Here is a 27,076-nt window from a genome sequence, read left to right as displayed (position 1 = left end):
TGTTCATGTGCCACTTGCCCTGAACTTTGGATTGTTTGGCGGATTCGCACAAGCCTCTACCAGCCCTGACCACTTCCTGTTTCCTGACTACATTTATTGCCTCATCCCTTTGGTGCTTTAGTGTATTTGACCCCAGTGTGTCAGCTGCCCACCACATAGGGACTATTCCAAAAAGGAGTGGCCTGTTGGCTCCACTGCAGCGAAGGCCAGATGTCTGCATAATGGTTAAAGGGTGAATATTAAGGGACTGCCAGGATAACGCCCTCAGGACTAGCCCAGAGTCAAACCAGTTAGTTGGCACGTGGGACCACACTCTCTGCGCATAACAGTTTGCAACAATGTGTATATCCATGCAGGCCTGGACTGGTAATCTGCCCTACCAGGTAGTTTCCTGGTGGGACTGTCTGTCAGAGTGCTACCTGGCATAAAAGACAGGAACTGCATTAGCAGTTCTGAGCCTAGGAAATCTCAAGGACCTGGGGTGACATCATCATCACCAGTTCTTAATTTCCTAAAAGAGTACAGAAACTGCACTGATAATCTGTTCAGTTCAAGGTCAGGACAGTGCAGGACCTATAATGATGTCAAGTATGGGAACTGCAAAAAAGAGAAATGTAAATAGGGACAGTGTTACTGCCAGTGTAGAAGGGATGATGAAGAGGTCAGTTTTCTGCCAGTGAGGGAGGAGTGGTGAGTACCCAGGGACAATGCTGCTGCCAGTGGGGGAGGGATGGTCAGAGGACAATACCACTAGCATTGGTGTCGATGGTAGGGACAAAGGAGAATACCACTATGAGTGGTGGTGGTCAGGGGAAAATATTGCTACCAGTGGGGCAGGAATGGTCTGGGGACAAGACTGCTGCCAGTGGGGGAGGGGTAGTTAGAGAATAAGACTTGGTGCCCTAGAAATTATGCAAATCAACTAAACTGCCTGCACGATTGGGCAGTTTAGTTAGTATGGCTACCTTTAGTCTAACAGTTAGTCATATACAACATAATATCTTCGTGTTGACCCCATTCATTATAATGTCTTCTTGTTCCACCCATACATTATAGTAATGTCTCCTTGTGACCACAATGTGCCACACCATGTTATGAAGCCTGGACCAGGGAGTAAGTGGTGAACAGGGCTTTTACTCACCAGCATCACCGCTCTTATAGTCTGAGTTCCCCGATCCTCTTGTGCAACATGCCCTGTGTCACGTACAAACTTACTGCGCAGTGTAATGTGTGCCGGATCCCCTGGCTGGGACGTGTTGTGCATCAGCGCATATAACATGTTAATATGCGCCTACGCGGCACCTGTCAGTGCTTTCAAGTGTGATGACACAAAAATACTACGGTAGTTAAGAACCGGTGATATTGCCATATTGCGGTTTCTAAATACCATGGTATATCGTAGATACCGATATACCTACCAACCCTACACTGTAGTATTTACTTGGCCCTGTTGGGGATATATTCTGTGCTGCACTGTGGTATCGGATGCTGCTGGGGAGGAATTTTGAACTTTATCATGGTATGTGGTGCTATAATGGAGCTTAATGTATGTTCCTGACCATGTGATTAGGCAATGTTGTGTTCAATTCTTATTTCCTCTCTTGTATTGATGATTTAAGGGCATGACCAAGTAAAGCAATGTCTGAGGCAACATGCATTACACATCACTATTTTTACATGTGTGCGCTGGTGAGGTCTGTCCTCCAGGGCTGTATTGTAAATCCCAGTCCAGTCCTGTGTCCATGTCTGCAAAATGATTGTGCAACTGTAGTTCAACCATCAACCAACTTTTATCCAACATTCTGAATATAGTTTTAAAGGGGTTGTGCATTGCTTAGATCTAATATTGATAACCTATCCTGGGGATTGACCATCAGTATCTGAAGGCCTCTTTCACACTTGCGTTGTCCGGATCCGGCGTGTACTCCATTTGCCGGAATTACACGCCGGATCCGGAAAAACGCAAGTGAACTGAAAGCATTTGAAGACGGATCAGTCTTCAAAATGCTTTCAGTGTTACTATGGCACCCAGGACGCTATTAAAGTCCTGGTTGACATAGTAGTAGTGGGGAGCGGGGAAGCAGTATACTTACAGTCCGTGCGGCTCCCGGGGCGCTCCAGAATGACGTCAGAGCGCCCCATGCCCATGGATGACGTGCCATGCGATCACGTCATCCATGCGCTTGGGGCGCCCTGACGTCACTCTGGAGCGCCCCGGGAGCCGCACGGACGGTAAGTATGCTGCTCCCCCGCTCCCCACTACACTTTACCATGGCTGCCAGGACTTTAGTGTCCCAGCAGCCATGGTAACCAGTCAGAAAAAGCTAAACGTCGGATCCGGCAATGCGCCGAAACGACGTTTAGCTTAAGGCCGGATCCGGATCAATGCCTTTCAATGGGCATTAATTCCGGATCCGGCCTTGCGGCAAGTCTTCAGGATTTTTGACCGGAGCAAAAAGCGCAGCATGCTGCGGTATTTTCTCCGGCCAAAAAACGTTCCGTTCCGGAACTGAAGACATCCTGATGCATCCTGAACGGATTTCTCTCCATTCAGAATGCATTAGGATAAAACTGATCAGGATTCTTCCGGCATAGAGCCCCGACGACGGAACTCTATGCCGGAAGAAAAGAACGCAGGTGTGAAAGAGCCCTAAGCACTGCACAACCTCTTTTACTTCAGCAACATCATGAATCTTCGCACCACTATAGAAATTGGACCTCTGGTGATTGGAAAAATGTTGTCTTCTCTAATGAGTCACGTTTTCTGCTTTATCGACGGTGAGAAAGATCAGAGAACAAACACCCTGCAGCCATTGCTGAAAGAACAGAAGCTGGCCGTGGCAGAGTTATGGTCTGGGGAATGTTTTTGGTGCATTGTCTGGGCCCACTCATCCATATGGAAGGCACTCTCAACTGATTTTTAAATGACTCCATACTTGCAGATCACGTACACCCTGATTGTCTTTTCTGGGGCCGATTAGATCTTCCAGCAAACAATACAACATGTCACAAGGCTAGAAATGTCTGATATTGGTTGAAAGATCATAACTAATATTTTCAAGTACTACCCTAGCCCACTAATTCCTCAGACTTGAACCCAATTGAGCATCTGTGGGACCATCTCGATCATGGTGTTCACTCTATAGTTCCTTCCCCATGCACCCTTCAGCAGCCGTGGGATGCACTGTAGTCAGCATGGATCCATATACCTGTCTGTGCTGCTGTTACACTGGATAATAGCTGGTGGTCATAATAATGTGACTCGACTGTGTAAATATGAGAAGTAGTAATGTTTATGTTACTGCAGTAATTGAAATCCCCAAAGGTAAATTGGATTTAGAAACAGTTGGAAGCCTCTGTTCACACTTGTACTATAATTTCTGTTTTTCTGCTTCGAAATACCACAGCATTCTTGATTTTGGATGGAAATATTTTGTTTTGGTAAGCCACAATGGTTGCAAAATGAAAAAGTCAGAAATAGATTCACATTCTTTTTGGCGAACTGTACAGTTATTGTATAATTTTCAATGTTTCTGTCTGTCCTGACCTTGGTCACAGAGTCAGTGTAGTGCATCCAGTAAAGATCAGGCTGAGATGAGAAGCAGTCCCTTTATGAACTTTGAACCAGGGTTGCCAACCATCCAGAAATTTCTGGACAGCCTCTAAAGCTAGGCAACTTTTTTCCTGTGTCTGTGAAAGAAATAGATGTGTCTGTAATATTTTTTGAGGCTGGTGGTACTTGACTAGAACATTTCGGTGGTAATTATCATTCTTTTACAACTTATAGTAAATGCTGGTAATGAGTTCTTATCTGTATATTGAGCTATAGACATAGATTACTTATAATCTTTAGCAATCCTTATGGTTTTCCAGTTTGTCCGTAAAATATGTTGGCTGTTTGTGTTTTTGGGATAAGTTGGGAAAATGAAAAATTCTGCTTGGCAACCCTGTTTTGAACCCATAATGGGTCTGTTAGGTTTCCATTATGGTGGCTATCATTTTGGCTTTTTCCCAATAAAATATAACAGAATGTCCAATGAAAATGTAAAGAGAGCCCACAAAGTATAGATGAATGAACAATTCTGTTTACAACCTTGAAAACTACCAGAAGAGATATGTAAAGTTCAGACTACCTTGTAGTGGGTATACTACCAGTAATAGACTATCTTATATGAACCTTCCTCAGATCAAGCAGAGATTGAGTCCCTTATTTGTTTCTAATGTTCTGATAGAAAAGTTTTGAGTATCGGCTCTATTTTGAGTGAAAGTCAGACATCAACTATATATATTGTGACACATTGAGAGGTTTGGTTTGGGAAAACAGGTATTTTCCTCCCAGCATGTACTGCTGGGATGATTTACAGCCAGATGAGGTCAAATAATTGACCAGATTTTAAATGCTGGTCTGGGTTTTGGCAGCACCTGGCTGTCCTTAAATAGGCAGCTGGGCTCAGAAGCCATGTCTCTGTGTTGGGATCTGGGAGCTTTGTGTCTGGAATAGGGATTGCTTCCTGTTTGGCGTTAAAACAGGTTGGTGCTGCTATAAGCAAGGACTCTTTGAGGCAGAATTGCAGCATGGTGTGAATTACCATCAACACCGCAAGGTGACTTTTTGTTTGAATATGACTGCTTGTTTTGTCACTTGCCTAAAGTGTGAATAAAACACTGAACTGTTTGATCCAAAGAACTTGTTGTTGCCTCTTTACTGTGTCTGCTAATCCTGTCTACCAGAGCGAGTCCCTACAATATCCATAGGACAAGAGGATGGCACCCTTATAAGCATGGTTGTCTTGTAGTACTGAGATCCTGGGTTTGATTCTACTAAGGTCAACATTTGCATGTTCTCCTTGTTCTTGGGTTTCCTCTGGGTTCCCTGTTTTTTTTCTTACACGTCAAAAACACGCAGATAAGTTAATTGGTTTCTATGAAGTTGTCTCTTGTGTGTGTGTGTCTAGGATAGGGAAAGTAGATAGTAAGTCCCATTAAGGATAGGGACGAATTGTATTCTGTACTGTAGAATATGTTGTTGTGGGAAAGAGAGAAATCCACAGTTCATTGCTCTATATGGCAGATCAGGCTCAATCTGCCTAGTTTGTCCTGGGGAAGAATTGAAGATGGATAGCATGGGCAGGCCTTATGACGACACACTGCTGAGGGTATGTTTCCCGTCTCTTGACTTTATTGCTGTCACTGATGTATTTTTAGCATGTTATGGAAATGTCCTTCTTGAAAAAAAAAAACAGTGGTCTATAGTAGGAGCAGCTTCTATGCTCAGATGACTTATTTGCCATAATTTACTGTCCTAGGCCAAGTTTACTAATGTACTGGCCTACAGTTAAATTGTTATTCAGTGACCGCCTAATGTACAGTACAGACCAAAAGTTTGGACACACCTTCTCATTCAAAGAGTTTTCTTTATTTTCATGACTATGAAAATTGTAGATTCACACTGAAGGCATCAAAACTATGAATTAACACATGTGGAATTATATACATAACATAAAAGTGTGAAACAACTGAAAATATGTCATATTCTAGGTTCTTCAAAGTAGCCACCTTTTGCTTTGATTACTGCTTTGCACACTCTTGGCATTCTCTTGATGAGCTTCAAGAGGTTGTCACCTGAAATGGTTTTCACTTCACAGGTGTGCCCTGTCAGGTTTAATAAGTGGGATTTCTTGCCTTATAAATGGGGTTGGGACCATCAGTTGCGTTGAGGAGAAGTCAGGTGGATACACAGCTGATAGTCCTACTGAATAGACTGTTAGAATTTGTATTATGGCAAGAAAAAAGCAGCTAAGTAAAGACAAACGAGTGGCCATCATTACTTTAAGAAATGAAGGTCAGTCAGTCCGAAAAAAATTGGGAAAACTTTGAAAGTAAGGGCTATTTGACCATGAAGGAGAGTGATGGGGTGCTGCGCCAGATGATCTGGCCTCCACAGTCACCGGACCTGAACCCAATCAAGATGGTTTGGGGTAAGCTGGATCGCAGAGTGAAGGCAAAAGGGCCAACAAGTGCTAAGCATCTCTGGGAACTCCTTCAAGACTGTTGGATGACCATTTCAGGTGACTACCTCTTGAAGCTCATCAAGAGAATGCCAAGAGTGTGCAAAGCAGTAATCAAAGCAAAAGGTGGCTACTTTGAAGAACCTAGAATATGACATATTTTCAGTTGTTTCACACTTTTTTGTTATGTATATAACTCCACAAAACTATGTTAATTCATAGTTTTGATGCCTTCATAGTCATGAAAATAAAGAAAACTCTTTGAATGAGAAGGTGTGTCCAAACTTTTGGTCTGTACTGTACCTCCAGCCAAATAATTACTTGTTCTTTTCTGTCCGGTGAATGTCTAATTTTTGGGGCCTGTACTCCCGTGGCCTAAAATATAAATTTTTCCCTTTAAGATGCATAAAAATGGCCCCTGATTAAAATACATATATTTTGTGGGAATTTTTGCCATTGGCCCCCCTCTGGTATGTCACTGTCCATGTTGTGGGACTATTTGTGCATTTCTAGTAAGTATTTGGTGGCTGCAAATATGACCTGAAGGTTTTTCCTGTTTGCCTGCCATTAAAGTGAATAGGGCCAGCCGCGAATGCGCGGTTCGTGAACATTTGATCGCGAACACGTGTTTGTGAAACTTCCCGGCCGATGTTCGTCCATCTCTACTAATGTTTACAGAGAGAAGTCACAGGTGAGCTAACATATATAGCATTTATTATGGAGAACATCTTGTAGCTTCTGGAACAGGACCAGAACATCCGCGCCAGGAAGCAATTTTTTTCTATGTAAAAGCTTAATATTAGAAATATGGAGTAGGAGGTGTAGACCGGCAGGGCAGTGACCCTCTGCAGATCCTTTAATTACTCCCCTCCTCTGGTGCAGGCGTGGGGACACAGGACAGACACGCTATTATCTGATGTTAATATAGAGTGCTGGAGTCAGCCCAGTGCCAGTTCTGAGGGTGATGATGAGGAGAGAGCTTGCAGCACGGAGAGAGCGACGTGGGAAGGAAAATGTGAAGGGGAGCGAGAGGAAAATCAAAAAGGGAGACAGAAGGAAATAATTAAAGAACTTATGAAAGGACGTTGTTGTGTGGTATGAACCCTGGAGTTGTGCTGCAATCTATGTGTGAAGGTGCGTAGTGTACGGTATATATACCCTGTATGTACGACTTTGTTTGCTTTTCCAACCTCTGCAATTTTTTAAGCAAACACCTTACATGCAAAAAGTGATGAAATCTTAATGTTTTATTTGAACTAAACATATTTGATAGTTTTTTGTTGGGTGGCGGGGGGAGGGGGGGTCACATCTAAATGTCTTCTAAACATTACAGGTTTATGTGGCATTTCATGAAAGATAGTATTATGACATTTCCTACCATAACACAATTTAGACATGAGCTAATGGTTGTAGCTGTATACTGAAACCCCCACTGATTACACAATGGGTCTTGAGCCCCACTCCATTCAGTGTCTATGGGACTGATGGAGATAGCCGTGTACATGACCATTGGAACATGATGGAGAAGGCTCTAGATGCCTGTTCTTGTGATCACTGGTGGTTTCATTAGTGGAGCCCCCAGCAATCATACATTTCTCACCTACCATGCAGAGAGTTAACCCCTTTAGGGTCCATTAACACGTCCGTAGTATATTGCGGATCTGCAATACACCCGGCCGGCACCCCCATAGAACTGCCTATTGTTGTCCACAATTGCGGACAAGAATAGGACATGTTTTATTTTTTTCGGGAGCCGCGGACCGGAAGATCGGGGGCGCGCTCCGGAAATGCAGATGCGGACAGCACAATGTGTGCTGTGTGCATCTCTTCCGGCACCATAGAGAATTAATGGGTCCGGATTCGTTCCGCAACGTTGCGGAACGGATCCGGACCCATTCTACGGACGTGTTAATGGACCCTTATGTTTACACATCTAAAATCTAACACTGATGCTAAAGCAACATTCAAAACTTCATCAACGGTTTTCCCATTGACTTCAATGTAAAAATCTCAAGCACGTGCACACCTTGTACAAATGGTAGAGGTTTTTTCAGAAGCTGATTTGAAGAATGCTTGAGAAGTGACATGTTACTTCATTGAACCAGATTTGACTGTGAATTCCATAGAAGTCAATGGGGAAGCAGAAAACCTTACTCAAAAACTCTTCCAAAATGCTTGTAATAACTCCTCTATCAGCACCACCAAATTCAGATGTGCCACCAAAATACACCTGTTGTCAGCAAGTGATTCTGCTACAGATTTTTCTGCTTTGGATTTTAGCTGTGTGAACATACCCTAAAGGTGCCCATAGACAAACAAGTAAAGTCAACCAAACCTACCGAATTTGACAGGATCAGCTGACTATCTTTTGTGTATGGAGGTGTTCCAACTTTCCCCTTTCAGATGATATCAGAGGAATGAAGAACTGGGCATGCTGAATTTTGGTCTCAGTAGAGAACACACTCCACCCAATGTGCATATGTATTTGGGAATCAGGAACAATACATGCTCTCCAGCTATTAAAAGTGTATGGGCAATCTTTTTATTCTTCTCCTCCCGAAATTGTCCTCTTATTACAAGCACAGGTCTATAATTCACTGCATCTCATAAAACATGTGGACAGCTTATGCTATTATAATGCCTAATGATGGTAGTAAGAAGCACTGGAAAAGAAGGCGATAGATGAAGAGCTTTGTTTTTTACAAGTTTCAGTCCTTCTGGAGTTGTGCCCATCTGGATTATCTCAGCTCTGTAAGTGGACAGAGGTCATAAATCTAACAGGCAATACATCTTAGTGTAAAGTATGACTAATACAGCGCGGTTACTCTATAAGGTTTACCTAATCCGTGTTATATGGAAACATACAAAATAGTCTTTTGCCGCAATTTGTCATCAAGAAGGGTGAGGAATTCATAAGCGCATTTGGATAAACATTCGGGTCTTATACAGATGATCAAACGTGTTAAAACCTTAATTTAATCATTTTTTTATTTGTCACTTATAGATTTATCGATATACTGTATGATTTGTTCAGCAGGGAACTGGAATCTGTATCTAGGTAGAGGTTAGAACTAAGCATACGTCAAGCAATGGTGTTCGCTGATGACAGGCAGCCCCATAACAAAGACCAAACTGGACTCCCCCCATATCATGGAGCTGATTTTTGACACCCAGTACAGTGCGAGCTGGACACATTAATTCCATGACCCCCTTGTTTTCAATGCAGTTCCTCAGTAGACAGGGGAAGTGCTGAATGGGTTCTCACCATGTATTAGCAAAGGGCATGTGACCAGCCAGAAGTGAGACCCCTTTGCCTGCTTAGCATGTGCAACCTCTATGGAACGTAGGTCCATGTGTCTAAGCTATATATTTAAAAGCAAAGATACAAGGGTAGTATATAAATGCTGTTTGTAGTGTTAAATGGTTGTTGCAGTGCTGAATCGGGAAAAACTTTCCCAATAATTGCCCAGTCGGCAGCTGAGATGAAGCCGCACATTTACATGCAGCAACCACTGTACGGGGACAATAGATCGCTCCTGCGATTGGTTGTCCTCAAAGAGAATCATTGTTTTTGGACAGTTGATTGCAGACAATCTGATGCCCAGAATCAGTGATTTTTGTGCTGGCTGAAAAACACCGCTTGCACCTGTATGGTAGGTTCACATGAAAGTTTTTGTCTGTGACAAAATCTGCCACGTATCCCACGACAGAAACCACTGCGCTGTGAATTTCCATGTGGACCCACTCTAGGTTTAGCTCCATTGAATCCCGCTGCGGCACCGTGAGGGGTCATGTGCGTGGTAATCTTGCCAAGAATGGACCTGTACTTTCTTGAGGTGGTGTTGAAAACCGCACGGCAAATACCCTCGGCTGCATGAACTGCGACTTGGCCTCCCATTGGAATGGGTGTCAGCTTCAGAGCAGGCCCGACCTGGTTTTCGGCACCAGATCCACGCTGAAACCTGCAATCAAAATCCTCTGTCTGAACATACCCTCACAGAGGCCAATTATCGGGAACAAGCATTTCTACATATACTCTTGTTATTTAGCCTGATGACCAATCTGTGTAAAAGAACTATAAGGCTATGTTCGGACAGGAACACTGGCAGATCAGTATTGTAATTAGCAGCTGAAATCTTTTTGGGGATGTGAATAACTCCAAATACACTCCAGATACGCCTCCTACTCATCAGTGTATTTTACCTCCCCATCAAATCTGCATGAAAAAAGTAACGCCACTTCACAAGCGTTTCTAATCCAGTTTTTTTTTTTACATGGAAGTTTTGTTGACGGTTTTTTTAATGTGGATTATGCAGCAAAAAAAAACGTTTTCCGCTACCTCAGGCCACATTCACATGGTCAGTGTTTGGCCAGTATTTTACATCAGCATTCATAATCCAAAACCAGGAGTGGAGCCTAAAGAAGATACACAAAGCTTTCCATTATGCTTTTTCTCAGTGGGTGTGACTTAAAAATACTGATGTAAAATGCTGACCAAAAACTGACGGTGTGAAACATTTTGGTTAGGGTGCAGTTCTGTGTTTAAGACAGGTAAGGGCTGATGCACAAGTCCTTATTTTTGGTCCGCATCAGATCCGCATTTTATGATGGTCAGATGTGGACCCATTCACCCCTGTACTGTCTGTATCCACGGCCCCAGGAAGAAATAGAACATGTCCTATTCTTGTCAGCATTGCGGATAAGGATGGGGCAGTTGTATAGAGGGCAGGACGTACCGTTCTGCAAAATGCAGAAGACAAACAGCTGGTCTCCGTGTTTTGCAGATCTGCAATTTGCAGACCACAAAAACAGCTAAGGCCATATGCATGAGCCCTAACACTCATAATCACAAAACCATGGCAATTAGAAATAAAAAAAAACAGCTTTTTTTGCTACACATTTCTCATCATCACGGCAAGAACTGCACCCTCAACGCTACATCTGAATACACCCTGACAACAGTGATGAGTATAATATAATAGCATTGTGTGAATGTAGTGCCATTCATTAAAGAACCCATTTAGAACCAATCAATGAATGCATAAAAAGCTATACTTTTTTGTGATTCATTCCTCACTAATTTCAAGACTTCTGTTTGCTCTTAAGTCTAGGTAATCAGGGGTGTAGCTATAGGGGGTACAGGTAGCATTCACTGTCGGGCCCATGCCCTTCTGCCACATAGCAAGACACCAGAATTGTACATTGCAAGTGGGGGCCCTTTTACAGATTGTGCACTCTGACATGAGCGGCCCAGGCTCCAGGCTGATACATTTACCTTAGGCCTGTTTCACACTGCCGACATAGTTCTGGCAGACTGTTCCGGCAGAGTCAATGGGGCCGGCGGGCATTCTGGTAAAAATCCAGATAGCTCCGGCAGACAGTTTCGGCAGAGAAAACTAAAGCGGCACTGTGAAACAAGCCTTACACTGATACAATGTTGCAAACTATCAAAGCAGAGGTTCAGCTAGACTTAGGCTACTTTCACACTAGCGTTCGGGCGGATCCGTTCTGAACGGATCCGCTCATAATAATGCAGACGGAGGCTCCGTTCAGAACGGATCCGTCTGCATTATATTAGCAAAAAAAAGCTAAGTGTGAAAATAGCCTGGGACGGATCCGTCGAGACTTTCAATGTAAAGTCAATGGGGGACGGATCCGCTTGAAGATTGAGCCACATTGTGGCATCTTCAAACGGATCCGTCCCCATTGACTTACATTGTAAGTCTGGACGGATCCGCACGGATCCGCACGCCTCCGCACGGCCAGGCGGACACCCGAACGCTGCAAGCAGCGTTCAGCTGTCCGCCTGTCCGTGCGGAGGCGAGCGGAGCGGAGGCTGAACGCCGCCAGACTGATGCAGTCTGAGCGGATCCGCTCCATTCAGACTGCATCAGGGCTGGACGGCTGCGTTCGGGTCCGCTCGTGAGCCCCTTCAAACGGAGCTCACGAGCGGACACCCGAACGCTAGTGTGAAAGCAGCCTTACAGTATTTTTCGCTTTATAAGACGCACTTTCCCCCCCCCCCCCAAAAGTAGGGGAAATAATGGCCGTGCATCTTACAAAGCGAATACTAGTGAGCGCTTCCATTATGGAAGCACTCACGAGTATGCATTAGGTGCCGGGAGCGGGAAAGAAGCACTGCAAGCGCTTCCGAAACTCACCCGCCCTGGTCTTCTTGCTAGGGCCCACGCTCCACTGTCCTGACCCCGTACAGCATGAGGACGTAGTGCGCACAATATGACCTGACGCTGCACGTGGGGGTCTGAAAGAAAAGGGCTGATCGGAGGTCTGATGGGGGTCTGAAAGAAAAAGGGCTGTTCTGAGGTCTGTTGGGGGTCTGACATGGAGGGTTGATAGGGTTCTGACATGGAGGGCTAATATGGGGGTCTGAAGTGATGTCCTGATATTTATGGTGGTCTGATCTGAGGATCTGATATGAGGTCTGATGAAAAATATTTTTTTGTTATTTTCCCTTTTCTAAAATCTGGGGTGCGTCTTATTATTGGGTGCATCTTATAAAGCAAAAATACGGTATATTTTTATGCACTAAAAGATTTTATTTAGATTCAGCAGTTCTCTAAATCTGGCGTCCTTCTCTCCTCTGATACCGCAGAATCCACTGCCCACACACAGTGTGCGGGCTGTTCTGCTCGGGTCCCGACTGTGCGTGCTTCTTTTCCTGTCAAGCTGTATAGGAAGAGAAGGGCACATATCTAGCGGGGACCCAGGCAGAAAAGCCAGCAGACCGGGAATCTTCCGTCCACAGGATAGTACAAAGAATAATTTACCTAAAATGCCCCTTTAAGCCGGCCATACACATAGGATTAGTATCGGCATAACCTGCCAATTTCAGCAGGACCTGCCAATCATCTAATGTATAGGGGCCCCCAACTCTCTCCAAATGGCAGATTTTTTGGAGAAAAAAGGATGCGGTGGTTGAATTTCAACATGCCCAACCTTTTTTTGTTCTCAAGGTAAGACACCACCAGAGGAGACCGGCAGTGTTACTGCCCTCTCTCTATTCAGAACGTGGGCATGCTCCAACATGTATGTGTACAGGGAGTCAGGAGTGTGGGGACATCTAAGTGCATGGCCAGCCTTAAGTGAAGTTCTCAATGCAGAAATCTTGCTATAGCTGTCCGAGAATTTTATGATCTAGAAGAGGTTGGACCACACAAGAACAGTGTGTGGACCATAAAATGTAGGGTCCTAACTCCTAACACTTTCTGGGACTCACATATTTCAAGTCTTCAGAAACCAGATACAAAAAGCCCAGTGTTAGCTTCTATGTGTTCTCTGTCCATTCAGCACCTCTGTGTAACGCAGGCGGCAGGGACTGCACCACACCTATGGTCAGGAGTTATACTTACTAAAAATATTCTTGGGGGAAGAATTATCCTTTATTAGATCTGAGCTGTCTTACAGTTCATGGTTACGGTTACATCTAGCCTTGCTTTTCTGATAGAAATGAGCAGTGAAATGCATCATTCTGATTTACTGCAAAAATTCAGTTTTAAATGGATTTTTACTATGAACAACCATTATATTCTGCTTTATCATTACCCTGCAGTATGTATAATGACCGTGATCAGCCGCAGGCAGGCATAAGTGCTCGTGCTCTGCACCTTAAGTGTTATACTATATTATACGCATAGTGTTATACATACCAGCATCATACATGCAAGTGTTTGTATTTGGTCAGTATTTTGGAGTGAAACCTGCAGAGATACATTAAACACTTGGACCTTTCGTATTTTGGACCCTCAGCTGGTTTTGACTTGCAAATATTGATGCAAAGTGCTGACCAAATACTGACCGTGGGAAAGTGGCCTGAACTAGGAAAGAGGCACCATGAAAGGCTTATTATAGTCCTACCACGTAGGACATCTTCAAAGAAGACCCAGGAGAGGTAGGAGTTACAGAAGGAGGGTAGAGAAGGAGTCACTGATACTGGGCAATGCTAGAAATTCAGTTTTGTCAAGATACCTTGTTTGATGCATTCATGAAATGTAAAATGCTCTTAAAAAGTAAAATGCCACTTTCCCTCAGCCTTAAAGGGGTCATCCAACCCTTTACTAAGTGAAGACATACTCAGGTAAAGCGATTACTATCTGATCAGTGAGGGTTTGACTCCCCGCACCACCGCCTACCTTCAGTAGGAGTAGCTCTAGAGCAGGGATGGTCAACCTGCAGCCCTCCAGCTGTTGTAAAACTACAACTCTCTCCATTCCCTACTGTAGGTTGTCTGGACATGCTGGGAGTTGTAGTTTTTCAAGATCTGGAGAGCCGCAGGTTGGGCATCCCTGCTCTAGAGTAACCAGCTCCGTCCACTGCACAAGAGACAGAGCTGTGTAGCTCTGGTGCAAACCTCTGGCACCAAAGCTACAGCAGAACAGTTCTTGTAATGAGTTGGACAACTACTTTGATGAGGATTGGAAAATAACCACCTTCTAAAGCCAGGAGTCTCACCACAGAGAGAAGGTTGGTGTATTGGGATGGCCAAAGGGACACTTGCTCAGGTGTCACCACCACCCAGTTTTCCTTTGTGCTCCTGCTCATATACTCTCACCGGCAAGACATGGATACTTATCATGTGAGGTATGAGCTCCACGGATTAGCCTACTCTGCTAGTTGTGCATGTTTACTACCTTAGAGAGAAGGGCATAAGTAGCTGCCAGATACCTCTGACTCCACTTAACTCATGATTGAACGGTTCCATTCTATTTAAATATAGCTCTGCCATGTTTGCTGCCACCTGCTGGTGAGCCAGGCACATTACATGAACAGTTACATAACATTAGAAATGTGGAGGACCTGGAATAAATGCATAAGATGACATGAGGTTAGACCAATAAAGACAGTAGCAAGGTGCGGGGGGGGGGGGCGTTACACATCTCGATTATTAAATGCATAAGTTATCCATCTTATGGCACTACTCCACAGGAGGAGGCCTCCACTAAAGAATTTACCCCTTCTCCAAGCTTGATTTGGCCATGCACATATGTGCTAAAGACTGTACACAAATAATATGACACATATTACTGGCAGGGGATATGCATGTGAAGCCCTGGCTGTATGGTGGGTGCAAATGACATTTCCAGCTGGCTCTAGCCTCGAACTTTATGGAAGTTTTGCATGATGTCTTATGGCCAGGTGTGTTATTATATTGTGGCCTACACAGCCTTAGATGTGACTTTACAGACAATGTGTAGCTACTGCTTATACCAGTGATGGCGAACCTATGGCACGGGTGCCAGAGGTGGCACTCGGAGCCCTCTCTGTGGGCACCCACACCCTGGAAAAAGTCTATGGTGTACCAATATGCCTTAGACTTCTCCTGTCAGTCATCGGCGCAGGGCGCACTATGAACAGCACAGGCAGCACATGGAATGCAGGCAGGCTATTGTAGATAAATGATAAAGTACATGGAAGATATTCTATATTGGACTGCAGTATTCAAGGTAAATTGCCGTGTTGGCACTTTGCGATAAATAAGTGGGTTTATGTTGCAGTTTGGGCACTCGGTCTGTAAAAGGTTCGCCATCACTGGCTTATACCATGAAACAGCATGTTATCATGGCGACCATAGAGGAATGCAACCAAAGTTGTCTAGCTCCAGACCCAACATATACATTAGTGTATTGTTTGCTGAACCCGTCAATTTTGGCAGGACTAACCGTCAATCTAATGTGTATGGGAAGCTCCTGACTCAGATGATGTTGGGAGAGAGAATCCTTTTGTTCTCCTGGGAGACAAGCCACCACCAGAGGTGTCTGACACCAGCTTTCTTCTCTCTCCCCATTGAATCACTTTCATGCTTGGCAGAACTAAATATCTAAATGTATGAGGGAGTTGGGCGAGATAGCAGTTAGCCGACCGAGTATTCGGCCTAAAACCATTGAATGTATATGGGCATCTTTAGGCTAGTCATACACATTTGATAGCTTTTGGCCAAAAATTGATTGGCAGCTATTCCTACCCAGCCCCATAGACGTGCAGAATTGTCCTGGCATGTTTGTTTTCTCAATAGGGAGAGAGAAAGTAGCTATTTAAAGTGGTATTCCTATCTCGTACATTGGGGGCACATCGCAACGATATGCCCCCGATATCTGATAGGTGTGGGTCCCACCTTTGTGTGGACTTCATCCATTAATTTCTATGAGACTGCCACACCTATTAGACATTGAGGACATATATGTCCCCCAATGTATGAGATGGGCCAACCACTTTAGAGAAACCTCTAGCAGTAGCTTATCTCCTTTGAAACCAAAAGGATTGTACATATTGAAATCCAACTGCCCAGTCCTTGTTTCCTCTGATGGGAAGGTTGGGACACCCCTATAAATATTTGATGGTCGGTTGGGTTCGATGAAATCAGCGTGTTCGGCGGATATTCATAATATAGATGGCCGCCTTTTGTGTAGATGAGTCAGAAATTGTACTGCCAGTTCTCCGCACACAGACGACATCCTAGTTACTAATAGTAATACAGTTATTACAGCAGTATCAGCTGCAGGAATACTTCAGAGCGTGTCCTTGTCCTAACATCCCTGGTATGAACTGGGCTAAAACTGGATTTAGCTGCCATGACCTCCATTCCTTCTCTGTTCTCTTGCACATTCCTTCTGTTCTCCATGTCTTCCCTACCCCCTCCCGCTCTCTGTCCAGCTGCCGGACTCTCACAGAACATTCTTGTAATATCAGGGGACCTGTCTTTCGCTTATCATGAGAGTGACGTCCGGGAAAGAGAAGGAGGACGATGTTTCTTTCCTAATCCATGGGACAATGTTTGTGTCGTCCTCTGCTGTTTCTTCTTGTAATTCCCACCTTCACAGGACGACTTTCAGGAAGAGAAGTCTTGTATTTATAGCGAGCGGAAAATCCCTTCCTAATGCTTGCGGCCACTTTCCAGAAATATCCCTAGTTAATCAACAATTTGTAGGCACATATTCCAGAAATAAAAAACCTTCTCCTACCCATAAAGCACTGGGAGCAGACATATAAAATGTATTTCCGTGCTGGTTAGTCACTGCGGCTTGAGTCTTCTTAAAGTTACCCAGTTTTTTTCGGTTTTCCTTTTATGACTGAGGAAATTACCTGAATAGCATTTCCACAATATAGCCTTGAGAAAATAGCTGCTTTCCTTCTGTTGATTCAAAACGACATCCGCGCCCCCTCCTATCCCTTAATGGACTTATTAGTGTTGAGTGAATTTCAGGGAAAATTTGATTTGCCGCAAAGCCGAATTTCCTCGTGCTTCGTGGTAATGAATCGATTCACCTGAAATGGCAGTAAAAAAATTCATACTTACCTCATCTGTTTGAGCGTGAAGAGCCGTCTGCCATCATGACATCACCACGCCGGCCGACATCACGGGCCACAAAAGATTTCACGCTGGATCTTCAATCAAGATGGCAGCCATTGGCTCTTCGCGATCAAATGAATGAGGTAAGTATGGTTAAATTTTTTTTTATTTTTTTATTTTACATAATTTTTTTCGATATTAATTTCAGATTCCATGATCAGCAATGAACATGGCATCTGAGGGGTATAATGAGGGGGGGGGGGGGGGGTGGCACAATCGCCATTCCCTGACATTGCCCTCGCTACTTACAAAGAAATATTTTTGGGGTAAAATTCGGCAAATCAGACAAATTGAATTTTCCAATACTTCGCTTATGACTAAGACTTATGTCTTACTATGTCTTATGTCTTATTACAGTTACAGCCAATAAAAGTTCAGCTGTTCAAACAAATCAGACGACAGCGGACAGCTATTCTCCTGACCCCCGACTCCTCATATACCTGCATATTCGGCTTGGCGTGCAATGGACGGAGGATAAGAAGCCACCACCAGACACCTCTTACATATAAACTTATAAATAACAGAAGAATCACACAACATAAAGTGATAATAACAGATGCTCCAGAATTGTTATTACATGGGGAATGTGCAGTGAGCCCCAAGGGGGACAGGCAGGAGGAGGGGAGTAGTAGTCATGGTATTGATAGGAATAGATTCACGGTAGCTGTCCGCACTCCAAGGCTCCCTGGAGCTATGCAGTGACTGGAGGGCACAACCCTTCTTCTGCTCGGGGCACACCCTGGTAATGGGGCTCCTGCCTGATTGCGGCTAGGGTTCCCTTGATGTTAAATGTGTGTGGTGATGGGGTGCAAGGCAGCAGTTGCAAGGCCGGCGGAAGGATGATGGAGTAAATAACCAGGCCCATTGGTTACAATAAATAAGTCTCTCTTTATTGAATAGAATTATAGGAGTTGCAGTATATAGGGCAGCTATAGGCACGGTTCTGAGGTATATCACAGAGTAAGCTCTCCCCAATAGCTGTGTATAGGCATCAACAATAATGGTAGTATCCCCCCCCCCCCCCCCCCCTTGAGTCTCCCTCTGTAGAAACATCTTTCCAAATAACCAGAGGAAGGCAATTCCGTTCTCATTATCTTTTTCTGCCATTCCCAGTTGCAGGGTACAGATCTTGATGGCCAGTCCATCAAAAGCAGTAAAGTCTTTTGCCATTAACGAGCGAATACCTTAGCTGCCTGTATCCAGGCACAGCCTCTGAAGTCCTTCTCTACCATCTGTGAATGGCTGTTCTCTTTCCCTCAGGGGTAGTCTTTCCGTGGACCAGGCTTCTCTCCAGGCTTACTTCTCAGGAGCTCACACAGGCACATGTTGCCCCCACACTTCCTCTACTGTACCAGCCAGGGGGTAGGTCCAGCCTGTCTCCTGGCAAATTAACTAGGACTGCCAGTGTTAACTACTTGTTGCCCATACAAAACTATTTGGGATATACATAATGCAAGGAGAAGAGTGCTTTAACAACAAATCATAACATTTAACTCTTGCCATAAAATTAACTCTTAGCAGTGATTTGCTGGTTCACTGCAAATGCAAGCAGTTACTAAAACAGGCACGCTAGGAGAAGGGACAGATCCTCTTTAAAAATCATCAGTAGCAGTACACAGATTCTATGTGTAGCCATAAGCCGAATGCACACGGCCGTGTTCCGCGGCCGAGAGCGGTCCGTGGTATGCCGGGCTGGATTCCTGTTCAGAGCAGGAGCGCATGGCGTCATTGGTTGCTATGACGCTGTGCGCTTTATGCCGCCGCTGCACTACAGTAATACACTATACGAGTGTATTACTGTAGTGTAGCAGTGGCATGAAGCGCACGGCGTCATAGCAACCAATGATGCCGTGCGCTCCTGCTCTGAACAGGAATCTAGCCCGGCATACCACGGACCGCTCTCGGCCGCGGAACATGGCCGTGTGCATTCGGCCATAGTTTTATTTTTTGTATAATTAAAGGCTCATGCACACGGACCAAAAATACGTTCATGTGCATGAGCCCTAACAGTTAATCCGCTTTTACAAAGTCAGTGTTTTGGTCAGTGACTTTCATCAGTGATTATGAGCCAAAACCAGGTGCGGATCAAAGACACAAAACAGGTTTTCATTATACCTTATCTCTGTGTAGCCTCCACTTCTGGTTTTGGCTCACAATCACTGATCAAACCGTGACCAAACACTGACTGTGTGAATTTTCCAATACAGTTCCTCGCAATTTTTAAGATCTCTTCTTGCAGTGAGGTGATGTGGTGGATCACAATAGATTGATCTTCTTATTATTAGTAGGTGGGGCACCAAAATATCAGAAAGGCTGAGATGCGGATACAGTGTAAATACAGGTATGCGTTCCCGTGTAAAACAGATCCAATTTATAGGGAATTGCCTGAACAGCCTGAACAGCTCCCTAATATGGCTTAGGGCTCATGCACATGAACATATATTTTTTTTCAGTTTCCATTCATTTCTGTATGTCGTTCCGCAAAAAAATAGAACGTGTCCTGTTATTGTCCGTTTTGCGGACAATGACAGGCATTGTTACAATGGATCGGCCAAAAAAGCGTATCCAACATGAATATCACAGGGAAGTCATTCTTTTTCTTTGCGGATCTTTTTTCTTCTTTTTTTGTGGACCGCAAAATACATACGGTCGTGTGTATGAGCCCTTATTTAGTAGGCAGCTTTATAACAAGGGGCAGAGTGCTACCAGTTCTCCCAGTCCTGGCGGTCGTCTTCCCTTTTGTGGATTGCTGGGAAGCATCAGTTGTGGTTTGGGGCTCATTCATAGGCCTGCATACGGTGGGTCCGCAATACACGGGACACCGGATGCGTATCCATTTACTTAAATGCGGTGCGGAACAGATCGGAACCACGGAGTGCTTTCGTGGGGTTCCGTTCCGCAAAAATATAGAACTTCTCCTATCTTTTTGTGGAACGGACGGATCGCGGACTCCGTTCAAGCGAATGGGTCAGTGCGCGTGCATTGCGTTCGTGTGAGAGGGGCCATATTTGCACAGTGTAGTGAGTGGTCTGATCCTCTAATCGAATCCTCTAATGACTCCATGTTTCAGCGAGACCAGTAACAATGACTCCTATCAATAGAAGTCATCAGTGCCGCTACATATCGAACAATTAATGAAGTGCTTCCTGTCACTGTGTGTACGAGAGGGGTCCCATCAACGACTTCCTATCAGAAACTGATTCAGTGTTGTTGAATGGTTTCCTGTTTGGAAACTGCAGAGTAGTCCTCCTTTATCTCTTCCTGCTGGAACCCTGCTGCGATCCGCTTGGTTGTCACATGCAAACAACGCACAAGACACTTTCAAATCTGCAACATGTCTGAGAAACAATGACTGACGATGATACCATCTTGCGCACCCTTGATCACGTCCCAGAGCTGTATATTTATGGAACGTTACATGCTCCAATTAAAAAGATCCTCTCAAAGATTATGAAATGGGTTTGTAATTAAACGTTGTATACTTTATTATATTGGGAAACGTTTTCTAATATGCTTTGCATTAATAGGTGGTTCTCTTGGTTTTCCAGAAAAACCTGGAGTGTTCTGACCCTGTGGAGGCAAGATAGTTTTGTCAGTACTAACCCCTCCGTCAGGCCGCCGACGCTGACGTCTCTGCTGCAGGCTTTTCCGCTCAGGTGCCAACTGGATGTGTTCTCGAGTCTTTCCATTCAGCTAAGGGCTCATGCACACGATCGTATGTATTTTGCGGTCTGCAAAACGTCCGTTGTATATGCATTTTTTTGGCGGATCCATTGTAACAATGCCTGTCCTTGTCCGCAAAACGGCCGAGAATAGGACATGTTCTATTTTTTTGCGGAACCGTCTTCAGGACATACAGCAGATACGGAATGCACACAAAGTCATTTCCATTTTTTGTGGCCGCTTTGAAATGAATGGTTCTGCATACAGACAAAAAAAAAAAACGGAACGGACACGGACAAAAAATATGTTTGTGTGCATGAGCCCTCAACTTGTTGCCTCCACTAGATCTGAAAACTCAGTTTTTTTCTGAAAAGCCTGGAGAACCCCCTTAAATTCCTCACCCTTTGGCCTCATGCACACGACCGTTGTTTCATTCCGTGTCCGTTGTTCTGTTTTTCGTGATTTTCTGCGGACCCATTGACTTTCAATGGGTCCGTTGAAAACTCGGCTAATGCACCGTTTGTCATCCGCGTCCGTGATCCGTGGTTTCAGTCCGTCAAAAAAATATAACCTGTCCTATTTTTTTCACAGAAAACAGTTCGCGGACCCATTCAAGTCAATGGGTCAGTGAAAAAACACGGAGGCACACAAGATTGTCATCCGCGTCTGTTGCTTTCCTATCATTTGCATTGGCAAACTTGACTTTTTTTTAACTTTCCTTCATGTCTGGTGATCCTCCAAAAATAAAGGAAGACACACGGAAACAAAAACAGACACGGATCACGGAACAACGTGTGCATGAGGCCTTTTCAAAATGTCTGCTTGCCGTCAGTGAATTTAAACATTCTTGTTTGCATCCAGAGGTTAAGGCTACTTTCACACTAGAGTTTCTATTTTCCGATATTGAGATCCATCATAGGGTCTCAATACCGGAAAAAAACGCTTCCGTTTTGTCCACATTCATTGTCAATGGGGATAAATCGTAAATGAACAGAACAGAATGCTCCAAAATGCATTCCGTTCCGTTTGGTCGCGTTCCCATACCGGAGAGCAAACCGCAGCAAGCTGCGGTTTTCTTTCCGTCATGGGATGCGGAGCAAGAGAGATCCGTCATGATCCACAATGCAAGTCAATGGGGACGGATCCATTTTCTCTGACAAAATCTGACACAATAGAAAACGGATCCGTCCTCCATTGACTTTTAATGGAGTTCATGACGGATCCGTCTTGGCTATGTTAAAGATAATACAACCGGATCCGTTCATAACGGAAGCAGGCGGTTGTATTATCAGTAATGGAAGCGTTTTTGCTGAACCCTGACGGATCCAGCAAAGACACCAGTGTGAGAGTAGCCTTAAAGGGGTTTTTTAAAAACTGATGATCTATCCTCTGGACCGCCGCTGATCAGCTGTTTGAGAAGGCAGCGGCGCTGGCAGTAGCGCCGCAGTATTCTCGCTTTTTACCGCCGGCCCAGTGACTTCGCGAATTGTATCAATGGCCTGGGTGCGGCTAAGCTCTGTTCCCTTGAATGGAGATTAGCCCCGCCCAGGCCACTGATACTAGTCGTGACGTCACTGGTTTTGCAGTAAACTGTGAGAAGGCCGCGGCTCTCCTGGAGCGCCGCTTCCTTCTCAAACAGCTGATCGGCGGGGGTCCTGGGTGTTGGATCCCTGCCGATCAGATGCTGATGGTTCTATCCAGAGGAAAAATCATCAGTTTAAAAAATCTAGAGAACCTCTTTAAACTAATGGCATCTTAGGGGTCACACATTTGTATCCAGGGAAGAGAATTTTCATTGAGACAAAGAACATGGGTTCAGTTTTACTAATTGTGTAAATGGCGCGCCGTCAACTTAGACAGGCTACCCTAGAATTTTCAGAGTGGTGCGACTGGATTTTGCTGCAGGAATAGACTCTTTTGTCCAGCGACGTGTATATACTATTGCTTGGCTTACCTTGAGACAGAATTGTGGTGCAATTTTGATGCAAAATGTTGACTTTTAAGCCATGCCCCTTTCACATAAAGCCACAACCCTTCCAGGTAAGCCCTGCCGCTTCCAAGTAGGTGTAAAAAATTGTTGAAACCCTAGTTTTGTGCAAATGCGCCAATTTGCACCACTTGTAAGGCTAATTTCACACTAGCATTCAGAGATAAGGCTGCACGCAGTGGTATTTGTCTGGCACAGTTGTGGACAGATCTACACCGGTCCCCAGGCGCAGACATAGGCTACTTTCACACTGGCGTTTCTGGGTCCGCTTGTGAGATCTGTTTCAGGGCTCTCACAGCGGCCCAAAACGGATCAGTTCAGCCCCAATGCATTCTGAGCATCAATTTGGCTGTGTTTGGTCTCCGTTGCATTTTTTAGACTGTCACTAAAACGCAGCTTGCAGCGTTTTGGTGACCGTCTGACGATGCGGAGCCAAACGGATCTGTCCTGACTTACAATGTAGGTCAATGGGGACGGATCCGTTTTTCACTGACACAATATGGTGCAATTGAAAACGGATCCGTCCCCCATTGACTTTCAATGTAAGTCAAGAGCGATCCGTTGTGACTTAGACTTTTTGTTGAATGAATAATGCAAACGGATCCGTTATTAACGGATGCAAGCGTTTGCATTATTGGTGCGGATCCGTCTGTGCAGATACAAGACGGATCCGCACCGAACGCGAGTGTGAATTACATTTCTGACTCTGTGTCGCTGTACCCTTATAGTAGAAGAAAAATGGATGAAAATGTTCACAATTTCATCCACACACTGTCCCAAAAAAATAAATCTGCAATGGAAATGGTGGCTGAATTGCAGCCAAATCTGCGGTGGAAATTCTGCTGAGGAAAATGTGCCCATACCCTGAAGGAGTATTTTAGTATCAAATTTTAGCATGCAGAGATCCTGAAAACTGTTAGAAATGGATACATAAAGTATATTTGAAAATTGCTTACTTTTTCATTATACAAAAATAAATAAATGTATTTTGCGAAACTTTGCTGAGTTTTTGTTTCATGCAAGTAACGTTTTCATAGTGATGGCAGCCTGATATACCTTACAGCTGCCCTGGTGAGAGTATCTTCTGACAACGCGAGGCAGCTATAGTCTAATAGGAAAATCCGTACATGTGTATTTATTGACTGATCCGTGCGGCAATGTGCTCCACATATGTTTTCAGTTTATACTTTGAGATCGTGATCGCCTGAAGATATGTCTTCTAGTGATAACTCAATTTTCATATTAATACTCTGATTTTATAGGTAGACACTTCATCTAGAGAAAAACGGTGATGTTCTCCATGATTTACTGTATTACAGAGAAATTCTGTGAGGCACAAAATGGTGTAAATGGTGAGCGTCTACCGATCCGCCTATAGGTCCTAAAGTGTAACTGTCATTTCCGTTTATTAATAACATTGTGTACGGACGGCAATATTTTTGTTATATACTTTTTTAGGAAAATGTGTTTCTTTGTACTAGAAAACAGGGTGTAAAGAGTCTTCTCAGCAAAGCTCTGACTGAGCCTTAGGGCTCATTCAGATGGCCGTATGCTATCCGCAAAAATGTGGATGCGTTATTTTGCGGATTAGACTTAGACCTATTCACTTCTATGGAGCCCTTTTCTTCTGTTCTACAGCTCTGCAAAACAAATAAAACATGTCCTATACTTGTCAGTTAAAATCAGGACGTGGCCCCTTTGAAGTCTATGGGTCCCCAAAAATGCGGAAAGAAATCAGTTTGTTTGCGGACATGCTGAACTGTCCGCAAAAAAAACAAAAACGGATCCGCATTTGGCTGTCTGAGTGAGCCCTTAATAAGGAGAGTCTGTCTTCAGTCTTCAGCGGTTTACTGAGCACTGAAGACACCCGTGTGGAACAGGTCAGATAGGCACGGGCACATGTACATAGTCAGGGCCTGGAGTAGTGACAAGCGACAGGCTGGAAGCCTCTGCATGTTACACACTGGTGTCTTCAGCGCTCAGTAAAATTCTGAAGACTGCAGACAGCATCTTCTTATTAAGGCTACTTTCACACTTGCGGCAGGACGGATCCGACAGGCTGTTCACCCTGTCGGATCCGTCCTTCAGCTATTTTGCTTTGCCGCCGGACTGCCGCTTTGTCCCCATTGACTATAAAGGGGACGGGGGCGGAACTCCGGCGCAGCAAGGCGGTGCACGGGGAAAGCCGCCGGACTAAAAAGTCCTGCATGTCCGGCGAAATAGCGGAAGGACGATCCGACATGGTGAACAGCCTGTCGGATCCGTCCTGCCGCAAGTGTGAAAGTAGCCGCAAGTGTGACGCTGTTACAGCTTTGCTAAGAAGACCCTTTACACCCTGTTTTCTAGTACAAAGAGACATATTTCCCTAATAAAGTACATTACAAAAATGTTTAGCATCCTGTCCCTATACTATATTAAAAATAAACTGACACAACACTTACTTGTACATTTTAAATGCCATCCTTAGAGGCCCTAGGCAAGAATAAATACTGGACAGAGGGCCAGATTGATATAGTAGCACCAGTTACATAGGTTAGGATCCATTCTCCATCCAGTCATGACATCTTTCATTTGGTAGAGCATTTCTTATAATAACTGATTCACTTTATCATCTAGCAAAGTGCTCCTCAGCTCTCCCTATGTTAGGACATTGGTATGCTATGATTTCATGACCTGTTTTCTGCGTGGGGAATGTTTAGAGTCCCTCATTGGGATTTTTAGCCAGATTCAGGTCAGCTGGCCTGAAATTTTTGGAAACCACTGCACTATAACATATGAGCCCAGTCTGGTGCATGGATTAAAATATTTTATAGAAAATGTATGTAGGTAAAAAAGATGGGCCATTATTTGAAGGGAATTAATTATGTAAAACTTTCCCCACATTTAAAAAGCATTAAAAGAGTTAAAATAGCTCATAAAGAGCTAAACAGGTGTAGAATAGTACATGGCCATGACATAGTCTGTAGGATAGGCTGACAGTGAAGTTCTTAACGGGATAGTTAGAGATATCACTCCCGCTGTTGTCCTTGTCCTGGAAGCAGCCTGTCTGCCCCGGCTGGTGGTATGACAGCAATTTGCTGATGCGCTTGTTGTTGTGGCAGCCTGAGGAGAGGAAGCCTTGGATGGCCCTCATGTAGGTGATTCAGGGCTTGTCGGAGGTTTGGTAACCCCTCTTTAGGGAAAAATATCTGGGAGAATGTGTTGCTCCCACTGTGGCGGCCCAGAGGAACAAGTTTAAAAACAAACCATTTGACAATTTCTTAAAAGGTTTGTCACCTTGATTCCGTTTGGTGTGATTCTGTAATCAGCTACTTTGGTACTACCTTGTAAAAGACAGGGGTGGGGAACCTTTTTCCTGCCGAGGGCCATTTGGATATTTGTAACATTGTTTGCGGGCCATACTAAATTCTAAACTTAAAAATTTGACTGCTATATTTGGTCAAGCATATAACTGACTAGGGGTAAGTTAGGGGTAAAAATTGTGCTTCAATAATAAAAAAATCTAGAGCGCTGTAGTTTTGCAGCACAAAATGGCGCCTGCCCTATATATACTGTACATTGCATATAGTACAGACGTCATTTTGACCACACATAGCAGTCTAATTTTTAAGTTCAGAATGTTATTTATTTAGTTCTTTATTTGGCATTAAAGGGCTTCTGTCAGCCCACTAAACTGTTTTTTTTTTTTGTGTGTACTTATAATCCCTATACTGCGATTTATCCATACATAATGTGATTAATCATTTTGGTTCAGTAGATTTTGCTAAAAACGTACTTTTATAATATGTAAATTACCTGTCTACCAGCAAGTAGGGCGGCTACTTGCTGGTAGCAGCCGCATCCTCCTATCATAATGACGCCCCCTCCGCATGTTGATTGACAGGGCCAGGGAACGGGATCGCTCTCTGCTGGCCCTGTTTGCATTCAAAATCTCGGCGTACCTGTCTTCAATCGGCGCAGGCGCACTGAGAGGCGGGCGCTCGCTCGGCTGCTCCATCCTCAATGCGCCTGCGCCGGGTGTAGATGTGACGTCATCGGCGCAGGCGCATTGAG

At 44.3% G+C, this 27,076-nt stretch overlaps 1 protein-coding gene across 2 annotated transcripts in view; it reads left to right on the top strand.

Moving 5' to 3' along the window:
• Nucleotides 1-27,076, top strand: part of TNS2 (tensin 2) — a 175,443-nt gene that overhangs the window by 28,757 nt on the left and 119,610 nt on the right. The window contains exon 1 of one of the 2 annotated variants that reach the window (XM_044287580.1): nt 6,927-7,142. The exons of the other annotated variant lie outside the window; for it this stretch is intronic. The gene's annotated coding sequence lies outside the window, so the exon portion shown is untranslated. Of the gene's footprint in view, nt 1-6,926; nt 7,143-27,076 lie in introns of those variants that run through there. 2 annotated transcript variants of the gene reach the window in all.

The sequence above is a fragment of the Bufo gargarizans genome, chromosome 3, assembly GCF_014858855.1.
Source record: "Bufo gargarizans isolate SCDJY-AF-19 chromosome 3, ASM1485885v1, whole genome shotgun sequence".
Classification (NCBI taxonomy): Eukaryota; Metazoa; Chordata; class Amphibia; order Anura; family Bufonidae; genus Bufo; species Bufo gargarizans.
The sequence above is the reverse complement of the archived record's forward strand: the minus strand, read 5'-3'. Positions and strand labels throughout refer to the sequence as shown.